The sequence below is a fragment of the Dasypus novemcinctus genome, chromosome 14 (genome assembly GCF_030445035.2).
Source record: "Dasypus novemcinctus isolate mDasNov1 chromosome 14, mDasNov1.1.hap2, whole genome shotgun sequence".
Classification (NCBI taxonomy): Eukaryota; Metazoa; Chordata; class Mammalia; order Cingulata; family Dasypodidae; genus Dasypus; species Dasypus novemcinctus.
The window spans coordinates 23,760,122-23,772,344 of NC_080686.1; the positions used below are offsets into that span (position 1 = coordinate 23,760,122).

At 44.7% G+C, this 12,223-nt stretch overlaps 1 long non-coding RNA gene across 1 annotated transcript; it reads left to right on the forward strand.

The window, feature by feature from the left end:
* The first annotated feature begins 309 nt into the window (after window positions 1-309).
* On the forward strand, window positions 310-6,457 carry LOC111762148 (uncharacterized). The gene is made up of 2 exons (XR_002795333.2): window positions 310-740; window positions 1,455-6,457. It is a non-coding gene; the product is annotated as an uncharacterized lncRNA (long non-coding RNA).
* Window positions 6,458-12,223: the final 5,766 nt, after the last annotated feature.

A 12,223-nucleotide genomic window follows, 5' to 3' on the forward strand; every position in this document is an offset into this window, starting at 1 on the left:
GTTGTCAGCAAGGCTGAGTCTTAAAAATAAATAGGTGAAGAGGTGGAGAGAGGGTCTGTTAGACAAAGGGGCTAGCATTACCAAAGATGCTGAGAGAAGAAACAGAGGGCATAGGGGAGAAACCCAGGAAGTTAGATTGCTGGTAGGTAAAGTTGGAGAAAATGTTTGAAGAAGAGGCCGCGAGTTTGGCCGAGGCCAGCTAATTTTATCCCGGGGAGGGGAACACGTAAAAGTGTTTAGTCAGGGGTGTGGCCTGATGAGACTCAACTAAGTGTCTAGCTAAAATTTCTGGAGTGCTGGTATATGCCAGGCACTGTTTTAAGAACTTAGGTACGTGAAGGAAGTCATTAAAGCAGATCCCTCTGGCAATGCATGGAAGGACTTGGAAGGGGAAGGCTGGAGGCAGCAAGGCCAGTGAGAAGCTGGATTGACGCGAGAGGAGGGGGAGGTGGAGAGAGCGGCTGGCTGGAGAGCTATGGCTGGGAGCGGCATAATTTGTCGCTGAATCTGGGCGCCTTGTGTTCGACCCCTAATTTTGGCCTCCCTGGCATTGTTTTGCCCTTTCTTATTTGGAAGTCACCCCCCATGTCCCACACGTTTGTTTCAGGGAGGAAAGTCGCCGGGGACCATGGCTTCTGATTTATTCCACCGTCTGCACTGACTGCTTGAGACCTGGTGGAAGGCGCAGCGGCAGGAGCAGCTGAGGGAGATTCCAGCGAGGCCCGGATGCCTCGGAGGAGGTGAATTACTGTCGTGTCCCCGTTCCTACAGGATATATGCCTTAGCTCCCGTCTCCTCTTCCTTCAAGGTCAGCCTGCTCGGTCAGGGCCGGCTGCGCGTGCGCTTCCGGGGCGTCGCCGTGGCCCGGTCGTCCAGCAGGGGGCAGCATTGAGACGCGGCGGGCGGATCCGCGCGGCGGGGGGCGCGGGCGGGGGGGGGACCTGGGCGGGGGACCCGGGCGGGGGGGGGGGGGGGGCCCGCCGTCCCCTCGGGAGCCTTTCCTGCCCTGCGTGGGCTGTCCGACAATGAGCGGGCGATAAGGATGAAATAGTAAGCCGTTCCGTGCGGCAGGAGACCGCGCTGTCCTTTAGCGTTCCATCAGCGACGACCCAGCCCTCCGGCTTCGGCATGGTCTGTCGCGGGGCGAGGCGCCGGGAAGCTGGAGGCCGCTGCTCCCCCGGGAGCCCGGGCGAGCGCCGCCCGCGGCGGGAGGGGCGCGCAGGGAGGCGGGCGCCCCGGGGACTGGTGCGGGAGGAGGGGTGGAGGTGCGCAGAGGAGGGCGCCGGGGCTCAGGCGCAGAGCGTGGCGCTCGGCGGGAAGGCCTTGGAGCGTCGCTGCACGGCGGGAGCTGAGCGGGTGGAAGGCGGCGGCAGGCGGGTCTCCCCTTCTTCAGTATTCGTTTCTTTCATCGGAAGCGGCCTGGGGAGAAAGGGTTACCATTCTTTGTCTTTCAGGCCTCGATGTACCTGGCAGTGGCTTGGCACTTTTAGCCTCATTTTCTACTGGACTGAAGCAGATCCCTTGGACCCACCAGCGGCCAGGGCAGCCCTGGGTCCTGTCTCCTCTTTGGCCAGATGGGAAGAAATCTTTTTGTCTCCATTTGCTGTATGCATGCTGCAAATGCTCAGTCAATGTTCTGGAATCGTGAGCTGGTCTCAGGGAGAGCTCTTGCGGAAAACACGCTGAGGTGTGTCTCCACCATGGTCCACAAACTGTCAAAACTGAATAAACTAAAAAGGGCATAGTTGACAGAGACCAATAAAAGAACAATAGGCAGCGTTGGAAGAGCTGGCGCTGTGAGGTCTTCATCCTTCACTCCAGTTAAGTAATACTTATACCTGGGTGAAGGTTCCTTGTTGCTACATACACAAAATCTTTGTCGTTCCCCATCGGGTGTTATTTCTTTACAGACTGCACCCTCAAATCCCTAGTTTTAACCAAACTCATCTTGGAGTAACTGAAAACTGTCTTGACGGATAATCATGAAGACCATAAAATACCTACTGCTGACTGAGTGGATTTGAAAGGCGGTATTTCTTCTGTCCGATTAGAAATGTATTTGGCTTGTTGATTCAAATTCCCACCTGGCACAAGCAAAGGAAAGGTTTCAAACCAGTTTAAGAGCCCAAAGCATGTGAATGTTCCTTTGAACAGGGCGTGGTGAAAAGAGCAGAGATTCATGGGCAGATTAAACTGGGTTTGAGACCCAAGTCTGCCTTTTACTAATTTACCTTTTTAACTTATTTGAGTTTCCCTTTTCTCAAATGTAAAATGGGAATGATACTAATAATCACTGTCTCGCTAGGTATACACATGTATATAAAAATTAATGTATATGAAATATGTGTAACATAGTAGTCTGTAGCCTTGTAAATCCGTCTCCTTTTTCTCTACCTCCTAGTCTTTCTCCTCTACATCTTCCTGCTCCTCTTTCTCCTACTTTCCTTCAATCAAATGGCCTCATTTGAAAGTGCAGAGGTGAACCTCTGAGACAAATGGAGTTACATCCTATAATTTCAGTTGTTGGTAAACTCTCAAGAAAAATCATAGTGATCAGCAAATCTCATATTTCCATTTTCTCTTTTACTTCTATGCTTATTTATTCTGTGTTGAGTACTGACCTACAAGCCTCTCTGTTTATACACATAGGTGTACATGCCAGCACTCACACATTCTCTCTCCTGAAGATAAATATATCTAAGTATTATATGAGCTGAGCACTATTCACTCTCATAACGCTTTTGTGAAGACCAATTCACAAGAGAGCACTTATACACATTTTTTTTTTTAGTTAAGTTTGTGTAGAATATCAGGAATCGATGAGATTTTGCCCATTTGGTAATTTTTGATATATTGAAACATTTTGATTCATCTGATTCTTGAATCAGGGCAGGTGTTTGTCCAGTCTCTGCTATGATCTAACCCGGGAGTTAACCATTCCTTGGAATGATGGTGTTAGAAAGTCTTTTTTTTTATATTGAGCTGATCTCCTGTTGGCCTTGATCCTGCTTTCTGGAATACTCCAAATTTGCAGGTGACCACCCTCCTTAGATCTTTACTCCCGGTGAAGCATTCCTATTTTCCTCAAGAGTTTCTCAAATAGCACAGCTTTTCATCTTTGTCAACTCTCAGACACTCCAAAACACTCAACAAAACAGAAAACTGATGGATCCTTTTAAAACGTGATAATATATCTCAGTGTCAAACCCTCTTATTTAATGGAGAGATACTAGTATCTTTCAGGCTAAAGTCTGAGTCAAGAGCAAGGTAAGGCTGCTCCCGTGTCTTGGGCATGGACCTTGCCTTACGTGAGTGGGCCTCAACTGCGTCTTGCTGACTGATGGGCAAAGGGGCCCCCAAGACCATCCTCAGACTTGATGACTTGTAAGAAGGAATCACAGGGCTCAGAAAAGTAGTTATACTCAGTTTAGTAGAGTGTAAGGACAGATAAAAATTAGCAAAGGGGAAAAAAAAAAGACTCATGGGGCAAAGTCCAGAAGAAACCATTGGCGCCACTGGTTTCTTAGTGCATCACACGGATGCACTTAATTCTCCCAGAAAATATTTGTAACGATATAAGCCAGGTACCGCCAGTGGGGAAGTCCATCCAAGCCTTACTGTCCAGGATTTTCACAGGGGGTCAGTCACAAAGTGTTGCTCAACTGACCCCCAAATACTCAGATTCTACTCCTCCCAGGGCTAAAACAGATGTTCACCATAAATTATATTGCAAACTTAAACTATCTGATGAAACTGGTATCATGAGGCCCAAGGCTCCAGGCATACAAAAATAGGCTTTCACCATCTATCACATTGTTAGCGCAAGCTCTCTGATCAAACTGTAGCCATAAGCCTCAGACATTTAAAATAAAAAACACTCTTACCAGGCAGAATATCCCAAGGGCTCAGCATTTAGCTCCCAGGAGCAAGCTGAGAGCCAGTTCTGAGGGAATGCGCCTTTCTAAGGAATATGTATATTTTTAGCAACCCAGGCCTGCTCAGCTTACCCTTTCCTGCACAATTGGAAATCATCACCAGAGGAGCAGGTAGAAGAAAAATAATGGCTTTCTCTTGCCATCACAAATAACCTGTCCTTTTAGTCAAGTCCTGGCCTTCAGGGAATCTGTTAAAGTTGAGGGAAGCAGTTTCTTATACTTAACTCTCCTTAATTTTGGGGAATAAAACTGGGATTTTGGATGAAAAAGAAGGAATAGCCTCTCATCTTCTTCTCTGCCAAGAGGAATAGCACCTTTCTGATTTTTCTGACCTAGCAACATTTTCATAGAACAAGTGAAACTATCTTTCAAATCTCTTAGAAATTTTGGAATGGGCAGACATTTTTTAACTAAAATGAGGACAGTAAGATTTTCTACCCAAGAAAATTAAGGTGGAAAGCTGAAGCATTTACTGAAGGACTCACATTCACAGCATTCTTTGTTTGAATTGTCTAAATGAGATGAATGAAATCTTTCTTTTTAACTCTTCAGATAATATCAATTCTCAACTTCACTGTGGGTTTGTAAGCATACTTTTTAGACTTGTGCGGTCACCCCTCGGGCTGAAGTGTGGTTTGCTGGCCTGGCGGGGGAGCAGCCGCGGCAGGCCAAGCCGCTGCCCCCGTAATAGGGTGGCTGGTCGGACTCACCGCCACCCCTGAAGGAAGCTCGGCATGGGCGCAGAGTGCCCTCGGGTCTCCCCTTCTCGGCAGCCATGCTTCCGCGGCCGCCCCTCCTCCCGGATGGCGCCACACGATGCCTGTGGGGCGGCACCCTTCTTCTTCTTTCTCCCTGCGCAGGCGCAGGGCGGAAAATTCCAGTCTGCCCTTTTCCCCTCCCCCGACAGCAGCAACAGCCAGGAGTGGGCGGAAAAATCCAGTCTGCCCTTTTCCCTCCCCCCGACAGCAGCAACAGCCAGGCGTGGGCGGGAAACTCAAGTCTGCCCTCCACCCCAGCAACAGCAGCCACCAATCCCTAAACCCTGCCCCTTCCCCCAGCAACAGCGACAGCCAATCCCTAACCACCACCCCTTCCCCGTTCAGTACGGCCCACTGACCTTTCGCCGGCAACCAATCAGAACAGGGCGTGGCTTCGACCAATCAGCCTTCCCCAGCCCCTATAAAACTGTTGCCTCTCCCTCAATAAAGTGGACTTGCGTGTTTACCTCGTCTCCGCGGTAGTTCTTCTGCCGTGCGCCCTCCAGTCCTGAGAGCCCCCGACAAGGGCCTGGCCTCCCTTGTCCCCAGTTCGTCGCCTGCTTCTCTGGGCAACCCCTTCGTCGCCGGCTTTGCCGGGTGACCCCGTCAGCCGAACCGTGCAACCCCTGTGAGACCGACCCCTCGTCTGCTGCCGGACCGACCCCTCGTCCCAAGTGGGACTGACCCCTCGTCCCGAGTGGGACCGACCCCTCGTCCCGAGCGGGACCGACCCCTCGTCCTGAGCTGGACCGGCCCCTCGTCTGCAGCCAGACCCCACCTCTACCGACCGAGCAAGCCGCTGCAGACTTGAATTAGTTTGAACTCTGAAAACAAAAAGAAACAAGAAGAAGAAAAAATACTCACCTGCACTTGGAGGAACCAACCAGAAGGTGTAATCTCAACTTTGAATAAAACATCTATATCTGTATCTGTATCTGTATCTGTATCTGTATCTGTATCTGTATCTGTATCTATATCTGTATCTATATCTATATCTGTATCTATATCTGTATCTATATCTATATCTATATCTATATGTATATCTATATCTATATCTTTATCTATATCTATATATCTATATCTATATATACACACACACATATTAGAGTCAAAACTTGGGGGGTGGGCATGCAGTTGGCTTTCTGAAATAATGAAAGATGACTCTAGTAATCTTGGTTAGTACAAAGATCTATTGTATGGTTTACATCTCAAAACCAGGCTTACCCTTGTAATTTGAACATATCTGGACTAGAGAAAAGGAGCTCTAGGCTTGCTGAGTAGGGCCAGGGCATATTCCTGCTAGAAACGGTTATGTTCAGGACATATTGACAGAGTCATGCTGCCTTTTATTTATATGGCACTTCACAGTATCTAATCAGCTTGCACCCTTGTCTTCATTTCATCTGGTCTCACAATACTCCTGTCAAGTAGTTATCATTAATTCCTATTTACAAGTGAGGAAACTGAGGCCCAGAAAGCTTCAATAGCCAGCTTAGATTCCTGTTCTGGGCTGGTGGAAGGGCTTCTGATTTAAATCCAGGTTGCTTTCACCTCAACAGGTTTTGAGAACATTTGAGAACTGCTATTATGATGTTAATTCAAAAATATCCTTTTTTTTTTGGCTTCTCACTGTGAGTTTCAGCAATGCTCTGCTTGGTTGTTTGTGTGTGAAGGCCACCATCACCAACCACATGGGTTATAAAATCTTATTTTCTTGCAAGATGCTGCTTGATTGAAATAAAATTATGTATGTGGAACTTCAAATCATTATTGATGTGGTATTGCAAAATTTTGTTATATTTTGTATGTGAAAGACATTTTTGAAAATAAGGGAAGATGATCATTCTGAGTCAAGCAAATAAATAGCCCTGTGAAAATCCGAATCTTCTGTTCCAAGTTTAACCCATATTTACTAAGGGTTAAGTTCTTACTGCTACAGAAGAGGACAAGGGGGGACACAGCTGATAGTGGGAGACAGGATACATCCTCCAAGAAAGGGTACTTTAGCAAGTGAGGAAGACTCTCCTGGGTTATCTAGGAAATCCCCCTACCACACCCCTGGCAGGCATTCTGTGAATATTTTCTCTTTAGAGAAGAATTACACCCCCAACAGTCCCAAAGCAGATTTGTGGAACAGCAAGCAGGAAACCTCATAGGAACCTGAGATAAATCAGTCCATTCAAGCCAGAATGTCTCTGTTCTTGAAAGATTGCAATTTCTGCAGTTATAAGCAAAGAGCCCCAGAGCTATTTGCAGATCAAACAGCAGTTCTAGTACGGTACTAAGAGACTAGCAGTCACAACATAAGACGTAAGGTGCAGAATGAAATGAGGAAGACGTGGGGCAGCTGGCATCACTGGACTGGGGGCTCTCTCTAGACCACTACAAGTGAGTGTCACCAGCACTACTGTGAAGAGAACATGATTCAAACTCTCCAAGAGAGTAATTTCATGACATTGTGTGCATGCAATATTATGTGCACTTAAGTCTTTGCAATGTGAATGTATATTGTATGTGTTTCATTGCATGATTTAAACCTTATCATCAACATTTTTGTGGGGTCTTTATAAAGTCCCGAGATAAAAGCACCCTTTTGGAATTGTTTTTGGGGAAATATCTGAACTAGGTCAGCTTAACCTACCTTTAAAGTTACTTTTTCCCTGTTACCAGACAGAACAGTCAGCAGCAAACTTTGCAAAGTGACCGGACTAGGACCCATGTTTACTGAGAGCTTTTCAGAGAAGATTGAAAGAGAATAATAGAAAGGGCATTGTAAGTCCATGTTGGGTCGCTAGACCTGAGAGAGGAAGCGAATCATGTGCAAACCTCAAAACTGGCCTAGAGGAAGCTCTGATCGTACAGACGCTTTAAATAGCCAGACCTCAGCTTGAAGCATCATTCAAAGAAAACAGAGCAGCAGATAAAGTTTTCATTTGTTTTTGGCAAGTGTTTTTCACTTGTTTTGGATATCTAAGATGTTAGAAGCTACAACGATGGGTATTGCTACAGTGGAATTAGTTCAAATCAACAAGGGAGAATACTTAGTAATTATAAAAACTATCGATGGAAAAGAGAATATCATCTTAGCCAAAAAGAAATTTCTAAGCACAGTGGTTAAATTAGGCATATGCGAAATCTTTTCTTTTTTGAGGTGGCCAAGGATTGAACATGGAACCTCATATGTGGCAAGCCAGCGCTCAGTTCAATCACTGAGCCACATTGGTTCCCCTGAGAGGGTTTTGGTTTTTTTTTCATTTGTTTGTTTATTGTTTTCTGTTTTTAGGAGGCCTCCCATGTTGGAAGCAGATGTACAACTGCTTCAAGCCACATCCGCTTCCCACATGTGAATTTTGAAATTCAATTTTTAAAATATGCCTAAAGGATAGGCACAATCCCATCTATTTCTCCTACGGATTGCCTTTCTATCATTTTCTGTTTTACCATCTGGGAACTTCCCTATGTCCTTAAATGAGAGGCAAAAAAATGGAAAACTGCTCCATTCCTGTTTTCCTCCTAAACTTCTCTCAGGAACAATAACCATGTTGGAAGCAGTAGAGATGACAACTATAAAAGGGACCTAACATTAGATCATTAGATTGATGAGTGTAAAGGTGAACCTGCTTATGATTAATAAATTTAAGTCTCTGGACCAAATGGGTTGTATCTTAGGAGACTGAGGAAAAAAACCAACTTCATATATTCAGTTGCAGAAACACAGTCTGAAATCTCTGAGGGATCCTGGGGTGTGAATCAGGTGCCAGACAGTGAAGTTGGATTTTCAAAAAGGAAAAATCAAAACTGTGTTCCTTAAGCCAGTGAGCCTAGATAGAGACCAGGCAAGATTCTGGAACACAAGTAATTTAGAAGTTATTTTTAGAAGAGTAGTTTCTGAATGCTTAGCATCGGAGCCATGATCCTAGGAATCAATGCTGGTTTATTAAGAAGTCCACACGAGAATGAACTCCTTTCTCTGTTCTTGGCATCACAAATGAATGTACACGGTGTGCTTAGATTTCAGCAAGATGTTTTGAGTATTTTTCATTTGTGTGGACTGGCTCATAATTTTGCTAGATTGGTCTATACTGCCTAGTTGTCTTAATTGAAATGGGATTAATAAATCAGTAGCACCTTGGAGAGTGCTTGCCAGTGGGACCCTTGGGATTCTTCTGTGGTCCCAGCCTGGGAGATGCTTTTATTTTGACTGGGATTTGGATGTTGGTGACATGCTTGTCAAATCTGCGGGCCATATGTGAAAGAATGGTTAAAATCCTAAATAATAATTTCTGGAGTTTAAAAAAAAGATGGAGGAAGGGGAGGCAAGATGGCGGCTGAGTGAACTTCCCGGTTACTAGCTCCTGGGGGGAATCGGCTGGGAGGCATCGGAGACTCTTTGGGACCGGCTGTTTCGGGATTTTTCCTGGTCCGGAGGTGTCTGGACATCGATTTGGAGGGAAGGTAACAGAGAGGATCCATCTGTGAAATATACACGGAGATCCCAGCTACGTGTGGAGGACTCCCTCCTTGGGTAGGCGGAGCCGAGGCAGCTAGCACCGCTGCGGGCGGCGGGCGGGAGAGCCGAGCCGCGCTGCTTCACGGCGGGGGGCGGTGGGCAGGGAAGCCAAGTCCGGCCGAGCCCGGCTGAGCCGCAGCGGGCGGGGGGGCCGAGCCCAGCCACGCCGCGCGCCGGGCGGCGGGCGGGAAAGCCGAGCTCAGCCGAGCCCAGCCGAGCCGCGGCGGGCGGCGGGCGGGGGACCGGAGCCCAGCTGAGCCCAGCCGAGCCTGGCGGCGGGGTTTCTGTTCTTTGTTGTTTTTTTTTTTAAATTTTTTTTTAATTTTTTATTTTTTGTTGTTGTTGTTGTTCTTGTTGTTCTTTTTTTTTTTTTTTCAATCCTCTCTTTCTTGTCCCCAATATTCTTCTTATACTATTTTACCTTAACAATACAATAGGTCCTACAGGAAATACCTCACATTTGCTGGGTTTCCTCACCCTCCACTGCCTCATTTCTCTGTGAATAGATTTAGCCTATCTACACTATCCCCTTTCCCCTACAACTTGATATCCTCCACCATCTGCTATCTCTCCTATATTCCATCTCCCTTTCTTTGATCCACAAAGTGTCTAACTCTTAATTTCTAATACCTTTGTTTAGTTTTCCATCTGGTATTCGTCCCTGAAACTATTACCTTTCTTTTCTCTTTCCCTCTCTCACGAAAACAATAGCCTCTTAGTACGTACCACATTCCTCCCATATTCAGTCGTCTACCTCATTATAGGTACTTTCCTACTACTATAACTCTACACAATTTACATGATCTAACCTCCATCCTCCCAGAACTCATATTGTTGCTTTGTAAACATATATCACCAATACTACTTCACACTTTTTCCTTCCTTACACAATTGACTTTCCCCAGCACTAATACTTTCCTTTAAAGTGAGCTTAACTAGCAATAAGAAATTGGAATAAGAAGAACAAAGTGACAAAGAGAAGATATAATACTTACGCAAAAACAACAGCTAATTAATCTCCAAGACTAGACAAAGAAGCTAAGGAACTGATTAAACCCGTCAAGAAAAAATGTTGACAAGACAGCAACAAAAATCTACAAACCAAACCAGTAATCAGGAAAACATGGCTGAATCCAATCAACAAACTGAAAATCAGGAAGGGGGGCAGGACTTCGCACAAGCAATGAAAGATCTCAGAACATTTATCACCGACAAATTTGATGAAGTAATGAAAGAGGTTAACAGCGTGAAGACAACACTTGGAGGGGAAATTGCAGACATGCACAAAAAAATAACAGATATGTTGGAAATGAACACCACAATTCAAGAAATCAAAAATACACTTGCAGCAAATATCAGCAGACTAGAAGAGGCAGAGCAGAGAATTAGTGATGTGGAAGACAGTGCATTGGAAATCAAACAGATAGTAGAAGTGGTCAATAAAAAGGTAGAAAAAATCCAGATAGGACTTAGGGACCTGAATGATAACGCAAAACGCTCAAACATACGTATTATAGGCATTCCAGAAGGAGAAGAGAAGGGAAAGGGGTCAGAAGGAGTGTTGCAGGAAATAATGAATGAAAACTTCCCAAATCTACTGAAAGAGACAGATGTACATATCCAAGAAGCACAGCGCACTCCACTGGTCATAAACCCCAACAGGCCCACCCCAAGACATATACTTGTCAAATTATCCAATGCTCAAGACAAAGAAAAAATTCTAAAAGCAGCAAGAGAAAAGAAAACCATCACATACAAGGGAAACTCCATAAGATTAAGTGCTGATTTCTCATCTGAAACGATGGAGGCAAGAAGGCAGTGGTATGATATAGTCAAGGTACTAAAGGAAAAAAATCTCCAACCAAGAATACTCTATCCAGCTAAACTAGCATTCAAAAATGATGGAGAGTTCAAAATATTCACAGATGAACAGAAACTGAAAGAGTATATCAACAAGAAACCTCCCCTTCAAGAAATTCTTAAGGGAATTCTGCAGGAAGAAAGGAAAAAACAGGACAGTCAGAGATGGAGGAGAGTGTAAAAGCAACAAGAAAGACAAAAATAGAAGGGGAAAATAAAATAATACAAACAAAATATAACAAACACAAATCCAACCAAAATATGGCTACCATAAATAACTCTCTAAACGTAATAACACTGAATGTCAACGGATTAAACTCACCTATCAAAAGATTCAGACTGGGACACTGGATAAGGAAATACGACCCATCTATATGCTGCCTACAAGAGACACATCTTAGACCCAGAGACTCATGGAGGTTGAAAGTGAATGGCTGGAAAACAATCATACAAGCAAACAACAACCAAAAAAAGGCAGGAGTAGCTATATTAATATCAGACAAAATAGACTTTAAATGCGAAACAATTGTGAGAGACAAAGAAGGATACTATATTTTAGTGAAAGGGACAATTTGTCAAGAAGATCGAACAATCATAAATATTTATGCTCCTAACAAGGGCGCCTCTAAATATGTGAGGCAAACGCTGGAAAAACTAAGTGAAAGAATAGATGCATCTACAATTATAGTGGGGGATTTTAATACACCACTATCAACTCTGGACAGAACATCTCAAAAGAGAATCACTAAAGAAACAAAACATTTGAACAGTATATTAGAAGAGCTGGATCTAATAGACATATATAGATCATTACACCCAAACACAGCAGGATATACATTTTTCTCAAGCGCACATGGAACATTCTCCAAGATTGACCATATGCTAGGCCACAAAGAAAGGCTTAATGAATTCAGAAAGATCAAAATCATACAAAACAATATCTCTGACCACAGTGGAGTCAAGCTGGAAATTTGCAAGGGACAGAGACCCAGACTTCACACGACAATTTGGAAATTAAACAGCACACTCTTAGAAAAACAGTGGGTCAAAGAGGAAATCTCAAAAGAAATCAATGACTACCTTGAAACAAATGATAATGATAACACAACATACCAAAATTTATGGGATGCAGCAAAAGCGGTACTGAGAGGGAAATTTAT